The sequence below is a fragment of the Ovis canadensis genome, chromosome 2, assembly GCF_042477335.2.
Source record: "Ovis canadensis isolate MfBH-ARS-UI-01 breed Bighorn chromosome 2, ARS-UI_OviCan_v2, whole genome shotgun sequence".
Taxonomy (NCBI): domain Eukaryota; kingdom Metazoa; phylum Chordata; class Mammalia; order Artiodactyla; family Bovidae; genus Ovis; species Ovis canadensis.
Genome location: NC_091246.1, coordinates 170712278 through 170733890, shown reverse-complemented (window position 1 = coordinate 170733890; position 21613 = coordinate 170712278). Strand labels below are relative to the sequence as shown.

At 38.1% G+C, this 21613-nt stretch overlaps 1 long non-coding RNA gene across 1 annotated transcript in view; it reads left to right on the top strand.

Moving 5' to 3' along the window:
- Nucleotides 1–21079, top strand: part of LOC138433979 (uncharacterized) — a 177365-nt gene extending 156286 nt beyond the window's left edge. Inside the window, exon 9 of the long non-coding RNA XR_011254557.1 lies at nt 18148–21079. This is a non-coding gene — a long non-coding RNA (uncharacterized lncRNA). The remainder of the gene's footprint in view (nt 1–18147) is intronic.
- The last annotated feature ends 534 nt before the right edge of the window (nt 21080–21613 follow it).

Genomic DNA, 21613 nt, shown 5'->3' with positions numbered 1-21613 from the left:
AAACCATGGTATTTCTACCTACAATGTGAGTTTATTGCATGAGTAGGGTAAAGTTTATAAGCTCCTAGATCAGTACATGAAATATATTCTATTTTCTATATTTGTTAGCTTAGTGCTTCTCAAAGTTTAGTGTTCATAATAGTCATCTGGGGATCATATTGAAATGTAGAAACTGACTCAGTAGGTCTGGAATGGGGCCTGAGATTCGGTATTTCTTATAGGCAGATGGGTGATATTCATGCGTTCTGAGTATCAAAGATGTAGGTAAGTGATTTATCTAGTCTTGAGGTGAGTAGAGTCTATGAGGTCTTAGCCATGATTATCTTTTACTAATATCTAGAAGCTTATAAGAGAGGAGCTGTGCAGAATCATTGTATACATATTTCTTGCCTATAAACTCTCTTGAGGTCTGAAGGAATATATGATGCATCATAGGAATAACCAGTGTGTAATCCATAGTCTGAAGTCTAATCCATAATCCCACTAATCTTTTGGGTGATTTTCATTCACACTTTGGCAACCATTAAGACAATTGTGAGAAATGGGAATTTGGGGGAAATAAAAATTTGTTTTGTAAATTCAAAAAAGGTTTCCTATTCATTCTAAAAAGTGCTTTCATGATGAAGCCAATCTGGTATGTCTCTGGGAAACCACTTCAGGAGTCATTTCAGAGAAGGTGTTTACTGCTCACTGTGAGTCTCCTGGTGGCTCAGAGAGTAAAGAATCCACCTGCAATGCAGGAGACCTGGTTCCATGCCTGGCTTGGGACAATCCCCTGGAGAAGGAAACGGGAATCCACTCCAGTATTCTTGCCTGGAGAATTCCATGAACAGAGAAGCCTGGCGGGCTACAGTCCCTGGGGTCACAAAGAATTGGACGTGACTGAGTGACTAACTTGGAATTGATGCTTTTGAACTGTGGTGTTGGAGAAGACTCTTGAGAGTCCCTTAGACTGCAAGGAGATCCAACCAGTCCATCCTAAAGGAGATCAGTCCTGGGTGTTTATTGGAAGGACTGATGTTGAAGCTGAAACTCAGCTTTGGCCACCTGATGTGAAGAATTGACTCATTTGAAAAGACCCCGATGCTGGGAAAGATTGAGGGCAGGAGGAGAAGGGGACGACAGAGGATGAGATGGTTGGATGGCATCACTGACTCAATGGACATGGGTTTGGGTGGACTCTGGGAAATGGTGATGGACAGGGAGGCCTGGCGTGCTGCAGTTCATGGGGTCACAAAGAGTCAGACATGACTGAGCGACCAAACTGAACTGGACTGAGTTACTAGCACACTAACACCAGTGTTTGCCATGCTCAGCAACAAGTTGCTGCAGGAACATTGGTTGCAGTTATTCATCCTGTTACAAAGTTTAACCTTCTGAGCACTGTTGCCTGTACCATTATTGCAGGTACATGATTGTGAACATTATGCATAAACCTTTTCTTTCTCTCTAGGATTTTCACCAATTTTTTTTTTTCTGATGTTACATATGCCTTCAGATATCAGTGGGATCTTGTCTACTTGATTTAGTATTTTTTCTGGAAGTGTGTTTTCTCTCTCATTCAATTTTATTCAACCCCAGGCTGATTGTACTAGTTGCTAATATAGGGACAACCTAATCTGGAAAAGAAAACTTGTGAAACAATATTTATTGCTCTGATCCTGAGTCTCTAATGATCAGTGAATATAAAGAAACTCCAGTTGGGAATTAAGATTTTGGAAGAGTCACTTTCTAGAAACAGAAATTGTCATGGCAAAAAAACAATGATATCATTGCAAAATCAAAGGGGAAGCCCCCCCAGCAGCTCTACTACTTTGTCTCTTGACTAACCTTTAATTTACTTTAAGTATATTATTCTATGACCAGCCCCTCCTACTGGTTAACTAGTTCAAATTGCCATGGTAGAGTTGTAGACTTTTCCCTGTATATTTTGCACATGGTAATAGCTCACCTATTCAGGGACGTGACTGATGTTCAGAAGAATGTCATGAATAAAGGAGTACTATAATGTGCATATGTCATGAATATGGTACACTCATACATACCCCCAGAGAAGACAATGGCACCCCACTCCAGTACTCTTGCCTGGAAAATCCCATGGATGGAGGAGCCTGGTGGGCTGCAGTCCATTGGGTTGCTCAGAGTCAGACACAACTGAGCGACTTCACTTTCACTTTTCATTTTCATGCATTGGAGAAGGAAATGGTACCCCACTCCAGTGTTCCTGCCTGGAGAATCCCAGAGACGGGGGAGCTTAGTGGGCTGCCGCCTATGGGGTTGCACAGAGTCGGACACGACTGAAGCGACTTAGCAGCAGCAGCATATATACCCCATTCATTGACAACAGCCACAGGCTCTCACTCATGACCAGTTTAGTCTTCTAGCTCAAGTGTCTGGTCTCCTGACTAGCATTATACTAGAAATAAGATAGATGGGAGTAGAGATTGTTATAAGTAGCTTGGAAGCTTATGGAAAAGGAGAATTTTAAGTCCACAAAATGAGATACAAAAATGGAAAAAGAATTTTTAGTCTGAAATATTTACTCTGGGAGCCAATAGCCCTCTATATGTCAGATCTATATTACAAGATAGTTCAGTTGTGAATGGTCATAGTGGTGGCCTGGAGTAATTAGGAAAGACTAAATTTGCTTTTGGTTTACTCTGTCTTAGCAAACCCCAACATTTATGATAAAATTTTAAAGGCATTCTTTCAATGAAGATTACTTAAACCTCATTGTTGATAATGAGGCTTTATTTCTTAAAGCAATACACTTTTTTTCTTGTTTATGCCAGATAAATCAATCATTAATTTAATCTAAAAAAGAGAATGAATTCTGAATGAGAAAGGGGAGGTTTAGAAATTCGAGTTTCAGGGGTATAATAACTTTTGATTTATATTCAAACTTTGTGTGGAAATGTAAAATTTATTCTTGTCCTGGGAAATGAAGTAAAGTGCAATTTGGGAGTAATTTTGACTAAAAGTCTGAGTTTATAAACTCCAAGTGCTGCAAAACTGACAGAATCTGCGAGTTAATATTTATCCTGTACCTTGCTACCTTCTGATGACAAGTACCACACAGATATCAGGCACAATGAACTCTGTGGAATTTTCAGTTCTTACAGTTTGCTAACAGCAAACTGCTCAGTAGCTTATTATAAAAAGTGTTCCTTTTGTAGTAACAATAGCACTGGTTTATGCTGATGTTTGAATTCATTAGTAAAATCACTTTTCTTACCTGTCATCTTTCTCAGAGTCTTTCTGACTTTTAATATGGTCAATGAAATAGACTATTATTTGGTCTAAAGTATTCTGGCAGAAACTTATGTCTGAGTAACCAGAGTGAAAAGTATACTTGAAGTCCTATCAGGTGAATTCTTTACAGAGAGTATATACCATCTAATATTGTTACACAAAACTCGAGGTTTTGCCTTGACAGTGGGGCCTGACTCTAGTGGCACCTGCCCCTTGGAGGTGGGTCTCTAAAGCCTGTAGTATACCTTTATCTGTCTTCCATGGGCAGGGAAAGCCAGCTCTAAATGGTCTTCACTAGCTGGGGCTATTGGGAGTATGGTGTTATCTACTTTTTTTGGTTTGTTTTGTTTAACTGGAAGATAATCCACTGTTTTGAAGGCAAGATACTGCACAGAAAAGCTTTCTTACTTCTGGAACTTCTGGAACCCTTGCATTAGTTATGTTCTATTATATATATTTAGAAATCTAACATTTTAATGATCACACATCTACAGTGTAGGAAGTAGCCCATCCAACACTGAGTCAATGAATTTTGATAGCAGACTTATAAAAATAAGATGTAGAATTATCTAGTGAAGTCAGTAAGCAGAATAAACTAATAACATCCTCTCTCATACTCATACCCACACTCATTTACACACAGGCACAGGCATATACATGTATTCACACATACTTGCAATCACAAACACACTGATTTTTGCCCCAAAATTCACATAGAAAACAGGAAGTTTAAAATTCTCATGAGAAATGAATAGTTTTTAAGAAAAGTTAGTTTAGGAACATAAGAAACTACTAAATAATTGACAAGTTGAAAGTGCTTATATAAACAGAAGTTTAAAGACTAGACCAAAATGTATTGCTAAATTAGTAAGTATACCTAATTGCTAAATTAGTAAGTATAACAATTAACCTAATGTGTATGGTAAATACTGCCTCATTCTCCACTTCTGAACTCCTTTGTCTTTTACCCCACGCCAATGGTATCATGTAGAGAAATTCAGATAATTTTTGTTATTTTTACTTTGGAGAAATCCCCAGATCATCATCCTTTCTGACTACAACTTTTGAAATTTCCAATTTTTTCTGTCTTCCTGAAGACTTTTCAACAGCAATATTTGAACACAGAGCTTTTGGTCTTCCAAGCTGTACTCTACTTTTTTTTTTTTTTTTTTTGGTCTCTGAATCTTTCCAACATTGTCATGCTAGTTCTTGAAGCTTGGAGTTACCCAGGTGGTAGTTATTAACTGACGTGTCATGGTTCATTGTGAACAAGCTAGGTCAACAAACTTGTTTTTCATCATGACTGGTTTTAATTTGAAAGGGAGCTTGTTACGTATTTGATAATGCTTCACTGAGGTTCACCTATTTCAGGTAGATTAATAGCTTGTTCAGGGATGAGGAGCCCAGGGGCCCCGTTGTAACTGTGTGCTGTTGGGTTCAAGGTTCAAACTTCAGAAAGTATAAAAATCCTTGTTTTTCTTCTACCTGTTTGGCAGTACATGCCTTAGTGAACTTTTATACTTGGTAACACTTGGACAATCCCAGGTTTGAGATCTTATAGTAATATTAGGAACTGGTTATATAATTAAGTACTACTCTGGTAGTACTTTCCAGGTTAGAAGACTTTCAATTTTGAAAATATTCATACAGAGTTTCCTGATCATTCCCCAGGGAAAAAGATATAAAAATCTCTTTAAAATGGAAAATTAAATTTCATTCAAATCCTGATACCACCGGTAGGTATTCGATTGAAGTAAATAGATGGAAAAAGTCTGTTCATGTTGGACCAATTCATGAGGTGATGGCATATAAGTAATTCCTTAAATGAATGTCTACATAAATATATTTATAATACATTTTAAAATTTGTAGTAAATTATTAACAGAAAAGCTTTTTTAAATAAATGAGAAGTTCACCACATTTGTTTTCTTTTAGCCATTCATAAAATAGATCCTTTGGACACAAGAAATATATCAGTTAGCTCTGTCCATATGAGAAGAAAAAATTTAAGAGGCAGTTCCTTCATAACATGGTCCTAATGAATCTCAGTGTAGCTGAAGCTCCTACTCAGATTTTGCTCCTGAAGCATTTAAATTCAACACTACTATTTAAAGTTTAAACCACAATGGAAATATTAATGATGTCTCTGTGCTGAAAACAGCTTGGCAGTCTCTTAAATTGATAGGTTTCTAAAGAAACTCTCCATTTCAAATAAGGATCTGATGTTCAGATTTCCCAACCTGTCTGAAATGTAGTTTACCTACATAGATTGGCTATCTAGGAGCTTGTAAACAAATTCATAAATTTGTCATGCTGATTATAGTGTTGGCAAACACAATGGCTGATCATGTTATAAATGTTTATCAACACTCACACTCACCCACCTGCTAAGAGGTGCTACGCTTTAATGAAATTGTTTGAATATCAAGGCCGGTTGCTAAGATACAATGTTCTTGTTACTAGGGATGTGATGCTTGCAGATTTCTGTTATCAAATAATGATTAGAGATGTGCTAACCTCAAGGTGCTCAGTGCAGTGAAAGGTTTACCGAGCTACAAATTAGTAAACTGCTTGAGCAGGCACTGGCAGAAGAAACATGTGCTTCACCCATACACGACTGGCATTTTAAAAGAAGACGAGAGGACAGGGGGCATGGCCATGAATGACAGGTCCTTGAAAGTTTGCCATGGAAGGTTTACCTACGCTGGTGCCCAGCATGATAAATCTTTAGCCAGCTGGGGAATTTGTTGAAATCCATTGCAGTAACTTCCTTTCTTATGCAAGTTCTATTCTTTACATTTCCTTTTAATTGGTTGTTATGGAATTATTAACATTAAACATATCATATCTTTTTAATGAGAAATAAAAGTAAATAAAAGTGTAATCCTGCAGAATGAAGATTTGAACATGAACACATTTTTAAAACAATGCCAGGTTTAACAGGCTTGTTGGTATGAATGTCATAGTATAATAAATTCTGCAAATAATAATGCCTAATTTTTTCTGTTGAGAATTCAGTCTGCCAGAATATCAAATATAATATGGAATACCATCATGTAAGTATTGAAATGCTTCTCTTTATTTTTACATTCCTTCCAGCAATACAATGGAGATAATCAAAACCGTGTTGTCTACATTAGCCTAATTGCTTATCTTGCTGAAGTAGAATCTGAGTTACACCTATACTGGGGATACTTTAAGCACAACACTTTCGAGCTGAAAAAATATTTGTGATTTTATGATGGTTTCTGAAATTCCCAAGTGCTCTGCTCATGACTGGTAACACTTCAGAAATGTGGGCAACTGTACTTCTAGAAAGAAAGAAAGTGAAGTCGCTCAGTCATGTCCGACTCTTTGAGACCCCACGGACTGTAGCCTACCAGCTCCTCCATCCAGGGGATTTTCCAGGCAAGAATACTGGAGTGGGTTGCCATTTCCTTCTCCAGGAGATCTTCCCTGACCCAGGGACTGAACCTGGGTCTCCCTCATTGTAGGCATTGTACTTCTTGTGTCATGTGTAATTTTTACTCTTGTTACTTTATAAGAAATTTCAGTTATTAGGATCACAGATCTGATGGATATTAAATTAACTCATGAAAGTTCCCTTAATAAACATTGAAGTAGTAGAATTTTAATAATGGAAGTGTTAAAATAAAATGATATTCGGATATAACATCTGGCCTTCCATTAGATCATGAATACCATGAGAGCAGAGATTGAGTCTGCTTTTCCTTACCATTGTATAACCATCCTCCAGAAGAGTACCTACATAAAATAAGCGGTTATGAATGAATGATACATAAATCCAGAAAATTTGGCTACTATCCATAGCAGATACTTAAAGTTTATATGTTAAATCTTCCTGCCTTTTGTGTAGAGCACAAAAAGATTCAAAGAAAAATCCGATAATATCTTACCTTTGTGAAATAGACATTTTAAAATGTTTTTGGCCATGCTGGGTGTTTGTTGCCTTGTACAGACTTTCTCTTGCTGTGGCGCATGGGGGCTACTCTTTGTTGCAGGGCAGAAGCTTCTCATTGTGGTGGCTTCTCTTGTTGCGGACCACAGGTTCTAGTTGTGGCTCTTGGACTCTAGAGCAGGGGCTCAGTAAATGCGGCACATGGGTCTAGTTGCTCTGAGGAATGTGGAATCTTCCCAGACCAGAGATTGACCCTGTGTCCCCTGCATTGGCAGGTGGATTCTTATCCACTGCTCACCAGGGAAGTCACTTGAAATAGATTATGCACCTCCCAATTTTACAGATGAGGGAAGCAAAGTTCAGAGGAAGACGATAATGAATGGATTTTATAGTGTCATACAACTAATATGAAGCTCAGGTCTTTTGTAAGTCTAGTCGTATTTCCAGAACATCAACTCCTTCTCTGGTGGTGTCAGAACAGATCAGGGAAGATGGGGTAACAGTTGCATTGATGTGGATGAGAACACATTTAAATTCAGCACACATTAAATGCCTACATTGTATCTAACATACAGGTAGTCATGTGAAGGATAAACAGAAATAATTTATAAAGTCCTTGGCCAAAAGAAGTTTTCAGTTTATTTGTTAAAATATCATGTGCTCACTTTTAAGAACTTGAGGACCAAATATTCCAAGAAAAACATATTTAGCCTGAGCATGGAGAGAAAATTCTCACTGTAGATGAAGTTTGGAGAGGACATTAAGAGGATAGGTGTTTAATTAGGTGATGTGGCTCTGACACTGGCAATTTCTGGGTTTTAATTCTTGTTCTGCCATATATTAACTTTATGAATTTGAACAACTTTTTTCTTTCTTTCTTTCATTTTTGGCTGTTCTGGGTCTATGCTGCTGCACAGACTTTTCTCTAGTTGCGACGAGTGGGGACTACTTACTTTCTGGTTGCAGTGTGAGGGCTTCTCGCTGCGGTAGCCTCTCTTGTTGTGGAACACAGGCTCTAGGGCGTGTGGGCTTCAGCAGTTGCAGCTCCCAGACTCTAGAGCACAGGCTCAATAGTTATGATTCCGGGACCTAGTTGCTCTGTGGCATGTGGGGTCATTCCAGATCAGGGGTTGAACCCCGTGCCTCCTACATTGGCAGGTGAATTCTTTACTGCTGAACCACCAAGAAAGCCCAAATTTGGACCAATTTTAACCTAAATATTCTTTTGCTGTTGTTACTATTATTTTCTTATGTGGATTAAATTAGTGGGTAAAGCAGTGTGCTCAGCACATACTAAGCAGTCCATAAAAGTTATTTCTGAGACAGTCATTGATTGTATTCTACAGAACAGAGCTGTACTATACTTGTTGTAGCCCCCAAATTGTTTCTCAAGCAGAAATTTCACCTTTTTAATTGAGATATCTGACTTGTTTTTGTACCGTCCAAAGGTTGGTTCAATGAAACGGATTCATATTTGTTGCTGCTGCTGCTAAGTCGCTTCAGTCATGTCTGACTCTGTGCGACCCCAGAGATGGCAGCCCACCAGGCTCCCCTCTCCCTGGGATTCTCCAGGCAAGAACACTGGAGTGGGTTGCCATTTCCTTCTCCAATGCATGAAAGTGAAAAGTGAAAGTGAAGTCGTTCAGTCGTGCCCGACTCTTAGTGACCCCATGGACTGCAGCCTAGGCTCCTCTGCCCCTAGTATTTTCCAGGCAAGAGAACTGGAGTGGGGTGCCATTGCCTTCTCCGTCATATTTGTTGAGTAATCCAAAATAGATGTTGCAAAAACCTCCCCATATTTTTAAGAGTTTGGGGCTTCAAATAGATTTACAAGCTAGCACATGGTTAATGATATTTGTACAGGGATGTGCAGTGTTTCTTGGGCAGGAGAGTGCGGACATGATGGGAGTGACCAGTGCTGGGGGATTTCTCTGGAAGAGATTTGTTCTTCCCCACTCAAAGTGTTCTTATGAGGCTTAAGTGAGAATCTAAGTCTGAATGTTAAAAGCGTTGTCCAAATTTAAGGTAATTCAAATTATAATGTTACACCCTACCCTAGGAGGAGGAAGTAGACAAACAAAAAACAAACCTCCTAATATTCTCCGGACTATCATACTTGCCAATGCCATTTACATACTGGCTTTTCTTGGAAATTAACTGTTGTGGTCTTCAGCAATACGTCTCTCCACTTTCTCCTACTTCTAGTTTTATCATAATTCAATGCTGCTTTCTTTTTTCTGAGCTTCCTTAATGTCTGCAGTTGTAGAGTATTTTATCTTTAGTCTAAATAAGAAGACTAAATATTTGGCCTATTGGCTCAGAAGCCAGCTTGTCCAGGCCAAAAAATTGTCTCTACTGTCTAGTTTTTAAGGCTGTATTTTAAAATGCTTCTTATTCACTGGGAGAAAATTACACAATTGGTTATTAAAAAAACATGAGGTTCATGCCGCTTAGAGAATGTATTCTATTCACCCAAACACCTATTGTTCATATTTAGAGATGCCCCTAAATATAGATGTACTAAACTACCTACATATAATTCAGATCATGTCAAAGCACAAACCCCTCTCAGTGTGGGGTAGTATGAGCACTTTGTTATCTACAGCAGCTGTTACCTCGTTTTGAGAAGAAAAAAAACCCTACTCCTGTTTAAATTTATGTTGCACTGAGCAAGTTGTATTGCTTGCGATTATATGTGGCTCAGCTGTGTCGCGTGGCGTGACCTTCTCTAACCTGGCTTAATGTAGTCCACATGTTGTTCTGAATGACACACATTAAAACATTCCACTTCTCCATGGAACTGTGTGAGCAGGTGATTTCTCTAAATGGCAGACACTCCCAGGCTTGTATTTTAAACCTCTACCACTTTAGCTAAAAATATCTTCAAAAACCCACCCAAAACATTTCCCTGGGCTATTTTTGCAAATTGTTGGGTGACTTACAAATAGTGGGGAAGGATGCACAAGGGGAAGTTTTGAATTATTTACATAATTTGATAGGACGGTGCCTCATTTAAAAAATGCACTTGGTGGAAGTCACAAGTTTATTTACTTCACATAATCAGAGTCCTAGAGAGGGGACCTAGTCATGCGATTATTAACTTGCTGTTTCTCAGATTTCAGCAAGTTGACAGTTATATTTCTTGTCAAACTAAATTTTAAAAAAAGTAAATGAAAATGACTATGTGCAGCAAACAGCCTTCATAGGAATGCAAACTATTTTTACCAATTCGTCCTAAATTCAACTTGAAGTGTCTGGTCATCAGTGATAAAACTTTATATTGAACCATTCAGATAGTCTCACCTGGTTCCCTGAATGACCAGTGGAACACATTGGTAGCATATCTGGAGCAGAGTTCTCTGTTATTAAGCAACCTGACCAAATAGGGATTAACATATAGTCCTGGGTTTTTCAGCATTTTTATTCTAAATAAAGTGAGGCAACTAAATAGGTGTTTAGTTCAGTAAAAGAGATCCTCAAAACACAGGTCTGGGAATTGGACTGCTGCTCAAATCCTAGTACCCAGCACATACTAGCTGGGTAACCCAGTGAAAGTTGCCTAACCTATCTGAGCCTTTCCCTTTTTTTTTTGACAAAATGAGATAATACTATGTATACAATAGAGAGTGCTTTTCAAGGAGAAATCAGCTAAATGCTGTAAAGTGCCCTGTAAAATGCTTGATTAGGAGGCATTCAAAACAACTGTGCTGTGATTAGCTTTGTTAAGTTCAGTTAGAGAAAGATGAAACCAACAACAACCCATAAGTAAATGGAATAAAATAAATTGACATATTTACAAGATACTCCAAAGTCCTTTTTTGCCTCTTTTTTCCCCCTAGAAATGTTGGGGTCCCAGTGTCTTTTGGATACTAATTTTCTGAGACATTTTGTTAAGGGCTTTAGAGTTTTTGCTTCCTTTTCCTTTAACTGATTAAAAAGACTGCTTATCTAAAGTATTTAAAAATCTGAAAGCCCGGAAGGCTAAATCCTGTAACAAAGGTAAGAAAGAAAACATTTGCTTACCTAAGACCCTAATTTTCATGGTGTAATATATAAAATTTTAACATGTCAGTTTCTCTAATACTGTTTGATTCAATGAAAGCAAAATGTCAGGTTATTTGATTCTATTAAGAAAGGTAATGATTTCCCAGTAGAGTATCTATTAATGATTGAATAACTTGTCAGCTGTAAAGTTATAAGATATAACTAACTTAACAACTATGGTTACTTCTTTTGAATAGCATACACAAGTCAAGGTGATATAGAATGTTTTCCAGTCATTCCTGAGGACATGACTTTAATTAATTTATCAACCATGATTTCTCTTCCTGTGTAGATGAAGTTAACATCTTTTATGTTCTTAGAAGTCTTCCTTCTTTTTTTTTTCTGATTTTTTGGAGACTTTTCCCCTTTAAGTCAAATATGTGCTTTCTGCCTTCCTTCCATTGTTAAGTTTTAAGTTGCTTATTTTTTACATTTCTATAACATGTTCTAGAAGCAAAATAATTCTTGTACTTCATCTCATATGACAAAATTGAAACTGAGGATCTGGATTGGTTACGAATTCATAGTAGATGCTCAGCAAGTTCATATTGGATACATGAATGGGTGGGTAAATGAAACAATGAATTAAAGAAAGCAAGTATGAAGGGAAAAAATGGTTTGTAATGAATGCTGTATATCATTATTATATCTTTTTGTAATTATCAGAGTTATTTGTTGTGCTACCTTAATTTTAAGGTTCACCCATGACACATGAGCTTAAATATAGGTATTTCCTAGATTAATAATACACTTCATGTAATCTCCATGCAGAATTTTTGAGTCCGTCTCCCACTCCAGTGCATGTGGGTAACTTAAGTAAAAGCTACAATGTAAGGCAAGACAGGATGGTTGGCAAGATGGAAATGATTTTGACTCAAGTCTCATATGTGAACTTTCTATTGTACTCCTAAGCCATCATACAGAGGTGGAAGTCTGAGTTTTAGGCTAGGGACCACTGTGATTTTCACTAACAAACCATATTATTTATGAAACACATGTGTTAAATATATCTGGGTGGATTGGTGGGGGTTTGCTTTGGGAAACTGGCTATAATTTGAAAAGAGCTTCTGTTAATGTCTGTATTTTCCACACTGCATCTGCTGGACCTTACCAGTGAGGTGGAAGATACTGAAGGGAGAATTGTGTCCCTGTGGGGAAAACCTTGAGTAAGCCTGGCTGCAAAAGTACATGGCCACAAACATCATCTTTCTTTTTAGAAACACAATTTAAAATAATATAAAGATAAGCATTATATTTATGCAACATCCAGTCTAAATCCTTTCTTTTACAGATGAGGAGACTGAAATGTAAAATGAAGTTATATTACTTGACTAAAGTGGTGCAACTAGTTTACTGTACAGAATGTCAAATGAGATCTCGTGACTTTCAGTCCAGTGCAATTTTTGTGCATTACATCAAATTCTAATTTATTGTAAAAGAATCAAATGATACAGTTTGAGAAGATGGGAATGTAATTAGCATGAGAGCATTTTCAACAGCAGTGAAGCAGTTGCACTATACTTATGACATTTCAGCACAGAGGAGAAGAAAGATGGGGAATTAAAGGGAAACTGAAATACAAGAAGTTATAATGTGTTTGGTATTGAAGTAATAGTCTACTTAGAAAATGGTTCCAGAAAGGACATAGCCCGAGCTAACTTATGCTCACAGAAGCCAAGTTGTGCAACTCACACTGAGAGAGGAATGGGCTGGTACGGAAGTGAGACTTCATATAGAAAATGGCTTTTGAAGGAAGAGTAATGTTCGCATAGTTAGGGAGGAAGAAGGGCATCTAATTGGGGGGAAAACCTGATGTGAAAGTGTGTAGTGTGAATGGGGCTGTTGCAATGAGATTCATTGTTGGTGGACACCAATCAAAGGCTTGAAAAAGGGAAAACAAGTTTTGATGTTTAGGGATAGGCGAGATTAAACTATGTGGTATGTTGGGAAGAGCATAGGCTTCTAAATCAGAGATACCAGAGTTGGAAATAACCTCTGTCACTCAATAATTTGACAACTCTGCACAAGTTACTAAATTAAGCCTTGGTCTCCTCATCTGTATAATGGGCAGAATATCCCCTCCCCAACACAAACATAATAGCTGTGTGGTAAATCTACCCCCTTATTTTCTTTCTCCTTTGGTTCCTCTAAAATGCATGACATACAGTTCTAAGGAAACTGACTCATTCATTTAACAAATACATATTGATTGTAAATGATGAGTCAGTCGCTATGTTGGTGCTGAGAATATTGCAGAAACAATGCAAACCGCTGTTTGAAATCAGGAGGATGTTCTGTGGCAGCACTATCAAGAGTGAAATAACTAGACTCCATAGCTAGAGAATACACAACCCTCATCAAACTAATATCCTGTCCACTAAATTAGGTGTTGACATTAGTCTATGGAGAGGAATATTTGATTGATCTTCTAGTCAAGAATTATGTGCAGAATATGAGACAAGAACTTATCTAACAATTATCTGCAGAACATAAGTACTATATTATACATCCAGAGGTGATATTTAACGGTTCCAAGTACATGGATTACTTTTACAAAATAGTCAGCTTTATGGAAACTTAAAGGCTTCCCAGGTGGCTTAGTGATAAAGAATCCATCTGCCAATGCAGGAGCTATAGGAGACATGGGTTCAATACCTGGGTCAGGAAGATCCCCTGGAGGAGAAAATGACAACTTGCTCCAGTATTCTTGCCTGGAAAATTCCATGGACAGAGGAGCCTGGTGGGCTACAGTCCATGGGTTGCAAAGAGTTAGACACGACTGAAAGACCAAGCATGCAGCATGCATGGACACTTAAAGTCTATGAGGTATATCTTTGAGTTTCCTTTGGTTGATACAGTTCCACTAAGTGCCACTTCTTGCTAATTGGAAGAGAGTATATTAGGAGATATGACTTTTGTGAAGAGTCCTACTTTGGAATTTTTCCCTAAGGAACTTGGATAGAAAAACAGCAGTTCAAATGGCTTATGATAATGAGAATGGACTTGGTTGAGTTTTAAGATTTCCTAATTACACAAATCAGCCCAGTCTCTTTTTAGGATAATTCACATCAGGCTATATTCTATTGTTGATGCTGTCTGGTCAATGGGGGCGCTCACTGTAAGTATACATTGGCTACATCATTTTGGGATGACTGTTTAAGGGTTTTGAGGGTGTCTGTAGTTTCCCTGGTGGCTCAGATGGTAAAGAATCTGCCTGTAATGCAGCAGACCCAGATTCGATCCCTGGGTCAGAAAGATCCCCTGGAGAAGGGAATGGCTACTCACTCCAGTATTCTTGCCTGGGGAATTCCATGGACAGAGGAGCCAGACATGCTACAGTCCATGGAGTCACAAACTGACTAAAATTTTTTTTATAGCTTGTTGATAGACATGGACAGTTTCCTTACAAGTTTGGAAATAGCAGCTTATGGACACTTTCAGTTATTCTCATCTATGGCTGTGAACCTTGGTTTTCATAAGTCAAAGTTTATTATATAATCTTCCTCTTTTTTATTTAGAGTAATGAAAATGTTTGAATCCACCACCCTGAAATAGATATTAATGCAATCCTGCCAGAAACTGTTTTTTTTTTTTTTGTATCAATAGGGCTAAAACAGAACAAGTTGTAAATACAACTTACTTTTAAAAAATATGAGAACTAAGAATTGCAAAAAAGGTAAATTTAAAAAATTACAAAAATTCTAATAATTAAGGAAACCTTAATAAGACATGTTTCTTTTATCCATATTATTCAATTTTTGCTATTTTAGTGATGTAATGCCTGAGTTATTCAAGGTGAGGCATACCTGTGTGGAGGTCTTTTGGCTCTTCTTTGTGTATATTTTTTGTATTTTTTCAGAAGTTGCAATATGATTCTGTGTTTGATAATCTGGTGCAATAGTCATTGTTGTGGTGAGAATCTTGCCCATGATGGAAAGTAATGAGACCACATTTGTTCCTTTTTCACTTTTCATTTGGAAGATGTAAATGCAGGTGGTGTCTTGTTTCTTGGGGATTTTTCTCTCTGGCTCTGTTTCTTGACGTAGTTATATAAGATTTGCATGTCAAATTTTCAGTTTTATTGAAAGATTCTTCAGGCACATGACAGAGACATATCTTATCTTCCTAGAGTTTATTTTTATTTAGGGAAGGGCTCAACTGATAAGAAATATATTTTAAAATACATTAATGGATTAAATACTCAAATTTCTTATTTTTTTTAAAAAATCTTAGATTGTGCATGGTGCTAACTCCTTGTTTGAGGAGAGAGAAACATCTCTCCATTTTCTGATTGCATACATTTTTCCTTGTTTACTAATGTTTTTAATATATATTTTTCTTGTAATTTTTTCTTTTCCTCAAAATTTGCTGTACATATTTTCTCTTTACTTTCTAATATCTTCTCTGACAGATATCGTATAGTTACTTCCTGAACTATGGGCCCCTCACTTTTATTCAATACAGCTTTGTATCTACACATCACTGTAATTAAGGGAAAGAGATTCCAAATTCCAAATAGGGAAAGGAGTATGTCAAGGCTGTATATTGTCACCCTGCTTATTTAACTTATATGCAGAGTACATCATGACAAATGGTGGGCTGGATGAAGCACGAGCTCAGGTCAAGACTGTGAGGAGAAATTTCAATAACCTCAGATATGCACAGGACACCACTCTTATGGCATAAAGCAAAGAAGAACTAAAGAGCCTCATGATGAAAGTGAAAGAAGAGAGTGAAAAAGTTGGCTTAAAGCTCAACATTCAGAAAACGAAGGTCATGGCATCTAGTCCCATCACTTCATGGCAAATAGGTGGGGAAATAGTGGAAACGGTGAGAGACTTTATTGTTTTGGGCTCTAAAATCACTGCAGATGGTGACTGCAGCCATGAAATTTAAAGACGCTTACTCCTTGAAAGGAAAGTTATGACCAACCTAGACTGCATATTAAAAAGCAGAGACATTACTTTACCAAAAGAGATCCGTCTCGTCAAGGCTATGGTTTTTCCAGTAGTCATGTATGGATGTGAGAGTTTGACTGTGAAGAAAGCCGAGCACCAAAGAATTGATGCTCTTGAACTGTGGTGTTGGGGAAGACTCTTGAGAGTCCCTTGGACTGCAAGGAGATCCAACCAGTCCATCCTAAAGGAGATCAGACCTGAGTGTTCATTGGAAAGACTGATGTTGAAGCTGAAACTCCAATACTTTGGCCACCTGATACGAAGAGCTGACTCATTTGAAAAGACCCTGATGCTGGGAAAGATTGAAGGCAGGAGGAGAAGGGGATGACAGAGGATGAGCTGGTTGGATGACATCGCCGACTTGATGGGCAGGAGTTTGAGTAAGCTGCGGGAGTTGGTGATGAACAGGGAGGCCTGGTGTGCTGCAGTCCATGGGGTCGCAAAGAGTCAGACACGACTGAGTGACTGAACTGAACTGAACTATGTCATGATAGGGCTTTCCAGGTGGCACCGTGGTAAAGAATCCACCTGCCAGTTCAGGAGACACAAGAGATGTGAGTTAAATTCCTGGGTTTGGAGAATTCCCTGGAGAAGGAAATTGCAACCCATTCCCGTATAATTGCCTTGGAAGTCTCATGGACAGAAGAGCCTGTCAAGCTACAGACCATGGGGACACAGAGTTGTACACAACTCAGCACACATGTACTATGTCATGGCAAAACAAGGATCAGTTAGATTGGGCTGTATATAAAAAATTTTTAAAGTCTTAGTTGCTTAAATAACAGTTTTATTCTCACTCACCATGTAGTCCACCGCAGATACACAGAGGGGGTTCTGGTCATTGTAGTTACTCAGGAACCCACACTGATGGAGCCACTGCCACCTGGAACATAGTAGGCTAAACACAAGAAGAAGGAGAGGGCGCTCAGGTAGAGAAGCAGAAATTAAGCATTACATCCTGCAAGTGAGACATCACTTATATTCATAATATATCAGGAAGAACTAGAACTAGTCACATGTTTCTGTATAACCAGTGGGGAGGAAGAAGTATAATCCTATCTTATGGCTGAAAGAGGTTGGATTGGAACTACAAGTACTATAGCGTGAAGCTTACTGGGCTACCTTTGATCTTAGCTCAAGTTATGAATAACAGATGGAGGGACAGGGAGGTTTGGCTTTGTTCAGCAGTTGTGAAGATGACTGGTATCTGACAATGTCTACACATAGCCAGTTAAGTTACATGGTACCACGGACTGTTTAATTTAGACTTCAAGTTCTTGGACCCATTCTAGCTCAGTTTCAAGAGTAAAGACAGGATGATGTAATGATGATAAGGCTTTGGAGCTAGAATCATGGATTTGAATCCTCAAATCTGTCTTACACTGTTAATATCTTCTTTGGAGAGTTATTTAACTCTCTGAATATTAGTTACTTCATCTTCAAAGTAAGGATGACTACAACAACAGTACACAGGTTTATTATTCACACCTTTACCAACCTGGCTGAAATGTAAGCTCTATTATTGATTTTAAGCTAAAATTCATTTCCATCCTAATGAACATCCAATATATGAAACATTTTTATAACTGGCATTGTTTTCAACTGTATGGTATAATTTTGTAACTTTTCCTGGGATTAAGACAACCATCACAGACTTGTATCTGTTGATACTTCTCTGAGGGTTATGAGGTTGGCATCTGTAATGTCAGTTTTCATCATTCTCTCTACAATCATCCATCCATCCAATTAGTAAATATTTATTGAGTACTACTAATTCATGCCAAGGAATGAAACTTTCCTTTAAACTTTCCTCTTATTGTTATTTTATTTTCTAACAGCAGAGGTTTTAATCTCAGTATTGATAATGATAATTGAAGACATATAGTTCAATTACAATAGGACCTTTCTGATAACCAGTGTCATATTATATGATAGCACATTCTTGTTCACAGAATAATAATGTATTTGGAACAGTTTTTTAGGTAAACTAAACTGAACCAGCAGAGTACATCATGAGAAATGCTGGGCTGGATGAAGCACAAGCTGGAATCAAGATTGCTGGGAGAAATGTCAATAACCTCAGGTATGCAGATGACACCATCCTTATGGCAGAAAGTGAAGAAGAACAAAAGAGCCTCATGATGAAAGTGAAATAGGAGAGTGAAAAAGTTGGCTTAAAGCTCAACATTCAGGAAACTAAGATCATGGCATCTGGTCCCATCACTTCATGGCAAATAGATGGGGAAACAGTGGCTGACTTTATTGTTTTGGGCTCCAAAATCACTGCAGATGGTGACTGCAGCCATGAAATTTAAAGACGCTTACTCCTTGAAAGGAAAGTTATGACCAACCTAGACTGCATATTAAAAAGCAGAGACATTACTTTACCAAAAGAGATCCATCTCGTCAAGGCTATGGTTTTTCCAGTAGTCATGTATGGATGTGAGAGTTTGACTGTGAAGAAAGCCGAGCACCAAAGAATTGATGCTCTTGAACTGTGGTGTTGGGGAAGACTCTTGAGAGTCCCTTGGACTGCAAGGAGATCCAACCAGTCCATCCTAAAGGAGATCAGACCTGAGTGTTCATTGGAAAGACTGATGTTGAAGCTGAAACTCCAATACTTTGGCCACCTGATACGAAGAGCTGACTCATTTGAAAAGACCCTGATGCTGGGAAAGATTGAAGGTGGGAGGAGAAGGGGATGACGGAGGATGAGATGGTTGGATGGCATCACCGACTCAATGGAGATGAGTTTGAGTAGACTCCAGGAGTTGGTGATGGACAGGGAGGCCTGGTGTGCTGCAGTCCATGGGGTCGCAAAGAGTCGGACACGACTGAGTGACTGAACTGAACTGAATTGAAACTGAACCAGAAAGCTGGCAAACATTCTAGCAAAGATGAAGTACTTATGATGCTAGTAGTCCAGCTGGCATCACCTGTAGACAGAGGGCCTGACCTGATTAGCTCCATCACTAAATTTTTGGTGCTAAGTGTAGCTAAATGCCATTTCAAGAGTTTAAACTTGAGGAATTTTAGGAATGTATGTTTCCTTTTATTCTAAATATTTGTGGATGGTTTGGTACAAATACAAAAAAAATTCTCTGCTGTATTTATTTATGATACTTCTCTGTTGGGAAACAATAATCTTTCTGCTTCTTAATCTAAATCGAACTGCAGTATACCAATAAAGCAAGTCACAACATACAAAGTAAATTTTCTCTGTATAAATAATTAACTCTTTAAGATTTATTGGCCTCTCTCTATTTCCCTCTTTCTCTGAGTGGTGTAATCCAAATAAAATGTTGCATTTATTCTCATCTGATAAAATATTCATAACAGAAACCACTACCTTTGAATCTGGATTAAGAAACTATGGAGAAAACATGGTTATGAATACTTTGTCTGAGTACTACCTAAAGCGTGTTAGCTGAAACCAACCATCTGCAGGAAATAATTTTTTATTTTACCTTTACTTTTGCTCCTTGGGTCTTGTTAAAACTTTCGTTATCTTTGAACTACTACATAATGATTTTGAAACAAAGAAAAGTGAGTTATTAGTTGTATTTTCCTCATGTATATGCTATGAGAAGTGAACTAGGTCTTGGCTAGAAAATATTCTTGGATGACATGAGCGCTTTGGAAACAAAGAGGGCAATCAGGGAAGGATTCCCTCTGTCCCAGATGAGCAGTTTTTGCTGCTGTAGAAGTGAGATTTAGAATTGTGATTTTGATCTTTTATGGTAACTTGTTGCTGTATGCCATGTGGGAATGAGATGTATCTGTATCAGTCCTCAGGGTAAACTTGCTGTCATGTCCCTGAGTTTTTCATGTGTCCTAGACAGTAGCTATAGCTTGGTTTTGTCTTTCATTTAGGCTAGAGGATTTCAGCAAGACAAGGAATTCTGGCACTCAGCTAGGACTCTGAGTTTACCGTGAGATGGGTCTTAGCATGAATATTCTAAAAACCCCAAATCCACAATGATGCACAATATTGTCCTTAGAAGGGGTAGATCTGTGATGCTCCTTTTACCTTAAGAAAATATTTAATCTGGATTATCAAATAAGCAATTGCTTGATGCTTGCTGGAATGTCACTTAAGGGTAGACAAATAAATCTTTGTGCCTTGGCTCATTTTATAATAAATTCGTCAGTTCAACCATGAAAACACCTTAGCCTCTGAGGGAAAGCCTCAGAGAAATCAGCCAACATCATCTGGTTTAAGAGTATCCAAATACCAGTGAAGGATCACTTACTTCCGTTTGGTGATAACATTTTCACTGGGTTGTGTCACACATAGGTTTTAGTGTAAGGCCGACAAATTATTTTTCTTGAGAATTTCATTTCCTTGAGATCATGCCCTTATTTTTTTAATGGAAAAATGTGTTTTCTTTCATAAAAGAATGATGAGAATAAAAGGTAGAAAAATAAAGATTTAGCAATGTAGGTTCCTTAATTTTTGCTTAAAATAGGATAGTCTTTAAAATTTAAAAGTCTGGGAACCAGTGAACTGGACAACTTGAGACCTACAAGGAGCCTCTTTGTTCTAAATACAGTCAGACTACTCTCTTCTGATATTGGGGGTCGGCTGTCTTGGTGAGGTTTCATGTCAACACCTATCCTAACCTAGCCCAGCCAAACTGTACTAGATGGGCTAGAGTTCATATTTAGTGTTTTTAAAAAGCCAAGTTAAATTTGACTAGAACAGCAAGCCCAAAGAGGATCTGAACCAACAGGAACTGACATGGCCTTTGCATTTGAAGTGTCAGCATTTGACTGCCTTGTTATGGAGTTAGACACATTTTAGTGTTAGTGTCAGGGTTTTGTGCAATTCTTATTTTATGACCTGGATGAGTCTGAGTTTTTCAAGACAATTTTCCTCTTGATATTAAACAGTGACTGAGTATTATTGGATGTTGTTTCATTCTGCTTAAATGATTGCACTCAGTGGTTAGACTTACTAAACAAACTCTAGAGAAAAATGTACAACTCTACACATATGTATTTATTTTACATTTTTAATTTATGTCTAATGGCCTTCCCTGATGGCTCAGATGGCAAAGAATCTTCAGGAAACCAGGTTTGATCCCTGGGTAGGGAAGATCCCTGGGAGAAGGGAATAGCTACCCACTGGAAGAGCTACTCCATGGACAGAGGAGCCTGGCAGGCTATAGTCCGTGGGGTCACAAGGAGCTGGACACGACTGAACAACTAACAAATTCAGTGAAGGAATTTTAGGAAATTTAGAGATAAATGAGTAAGAAAATGAAAATGCATTTACACTCTCATTCCCCAGAAATGACGGCAGTTAACATTTTGTTGCAGAGAAGGCGATGGCAGACCACTCCAGTACTCTTGCCTGGAAAATCCCATGGACAGAGGAGCCTGGTAGGCTGTGGTCCATGGGTCGCGAAGAGTCGGAAACGACTGAGCAACTTCCTTT